Below are 2,277 nucleotides of genomic sequence, written 5' to 3'. Positions count from 1 at the left end.
TAGGGAAGACTAAGTCGACTTGTAGGTGTTGTACAATCTAATCGATTCGGCTCCGGGACCCAAACTTTCCTAGGATTGTAAGATATAACCCAACTCAATCCATCACAACAATAATTGCTTACTTATAATTTGAGAACATGTTTGTATGATCAATTCCCATGAATCCCCTATGACCCCATGACACCCTAGTGCTTTTTATCAATTGTTTACAACCCTTTTAGTATATCTTGCTTGTTTATTTTCATTGCTATTTAGTTTAGTGACCTTCTACATCAACCCAAATTGTGACACCCCTAAGACACCACTAGTCTCAATAGAAATCTCATCTCAATTCCCGTCCCTTGAGATCCGACCTATACTTGCCTCTTTACTAATTGTAGAGTTGTTAGTGAAGCTATAAATTGTGTTTTGGTCTAGGTGCTCCTAACGACAAGTTACCGAAAAGATTTAGTCCGACCAAAAATGGCGCCGTTGCCGGGGACGGTGTTAACTTGATTTAGATTTTCTTATATTGTTATTAGTTGTGTCTTTATTTGCCTTGGGGAAGTAAAACTTCTCAAGGTTTATTCTAATTGTTTTCGAGTTGTTTGATATTTTGCATGTCTAGAAGGTCACAAGGTGATTTGTTACCTTTTGATCGTGAAATTGAAAGAACTTTGACAACCAATAGAAGACTTGCTAGGAGAAATTTGAGAGGTATTAGTGAGGTTGTAGATATTCAACCAACTATTGAGTTCATCAACCCTTTTGCAAGAGAAGGTGAGGAGAACCCAACACAAAATCAACCCACAATGCCTAAGTTTTCATCACATTCCGTACCCACCGAGGACAACCTACCCAATGGTACTCCCACACCACAACATTTGACCGGAAATTTCATTGCTAAATCCGCATTTATCCAATTAGTCGAAAGGAGCCAATTTGGGGGGATGCCTAGTGAAGACCCTCATTCTCATATGGAGACCTTTTGTGACTATTGTGATGCGATTTCTCAAACCGGTGTAACTCAAGACCAAATTCGATGGGTCTTATTTCCTTTTTCTCTAATTGGAACCGCGAAACAATGGTTGAAGGGCCTTGATAAGGCCACTCTCGGAATTGATTCTTGGAAGAAGTTGGCTCTAGCTTTCTACAAAAAATTATACCCACCGGAAAAGACTAACATGCTAAGAGCTCAAATTACGGGTTTTAAGCAAAGGGATGAAGAATATTTGTATGAAGCTTGGGAGCGGTTCAAAGGAATTTGTCGCTCATGTCCTCACTATGGACTTAGCGAGTGGTTCTTGGTACAACAATTTTGGAACGGTCTATATGAAGATTCAAGGAACATTCTCAACATGGGATCAAATGGAATGTTCACCGAAGTTGATGACAATCAAACTTGGAACAAAATTGAGGAAATGGCGGTCCATAACTCACAATATAGTAGACCTCGTAAGGCTACTAGAGGAGGAAAGCATGAAGTGGACTCCGTTACTCAATTGGGTGCTCAACTTAGTGCTCACATTGATACCATCAATTTGAAGTTTGAAAAAGCTATGGCTAGACTTGAAGAAGCCTCAAAATCACCAAAGCATCATATTAATGCCATGACGGCATCTTCATCAATCCCAAGTGGGATATGTGAGAATTGTGGAACTTTGGGACATGACCAAAGTGAATGTAGGGGAACAAATGAACAAGTGAATGCTTTCCAAGCATACAAGAGTGGTATCCCTTATTCCAACTATTACAATGAAAACACCAAATTCCATCCAAATCTCTCATACAAAAGCCAAAATGTTCAAAACCCCCAAACAACATACACCCCACCTCCCATGAGAAACCAAAATCAAAGACCCTTTTACAACCAAAACCAAGGTTACAAAAATCAAAATCCATACAATCAACAAAATGACCAAGGTTTTGATGTTCAAAAAGCGGTCCTCCAAATGCAAAAGAATCAACAAGAATTTTTCACTCAAATGCAAAAAGATAGTCAAGCAAAGGAGACCACCATCAACAACATCCTAGCTCACACCAAAATGTTGGAAACCCAATTGACTCAACTAGCATCTTCAAGCTCACAAAGACAAAAGGGGCAATTACCACCTCAAAGTAATCCCCCAAGACATGAAACGGCTAGTGCCATTCACTTGAGAAGTGGTACAAGGTATGAAGCACCGAAGAAGCAAGTTGAGGATGAAGTTGTGGAAGCTAGTGATAAGGAAGAAATTGTGCAAAACTCCAAGGATGGAGAATCATCAAAAGAAGAAATTTCAAAGAAAAATGAAGACA

General features: G+C 39.4%; 1 non-coding gene across 1 annotated transcript; it reads right to left on the bottom strand.

Moving 5' to 3' along the window:
• Positions 1-1,163: 1,163 nt before the first annotated feature.
• LOC141615491 (small nucleolar RNA R71) lies at positions 1,164-1,270 on the bottom strand. Its single transcript, XR_012529911.1, has one exon. It is a non-coding gene; the product is annotated as a small nucleolar RNA R71 (small nucleolar RNA).
• Between the last annotated feature and the right edge of the window lie 1,007 nt (positions 1,271-2,277).

Source organism: Silene latifolia, chromosome 11 (assembly GCF_048544455.1).
Source record: "Silene latifolia isolate original U9 population chromosome 11, ASM4854445v1, whole genome shotgun sequence".
In the NCBI taxonomy this organism is placed as follows: Eukaryota; Viridiplantae; Streptophyta; class Magnoliopsida; order Caryophyllales; family Caryophyllaceae; genus Silene; species Silene latifolia.
The sequence above is the reverse complement of the archived record's forward strand: the minus strand, read 5'-3'. Positions and strand labels throughout refer to the sequence as shown.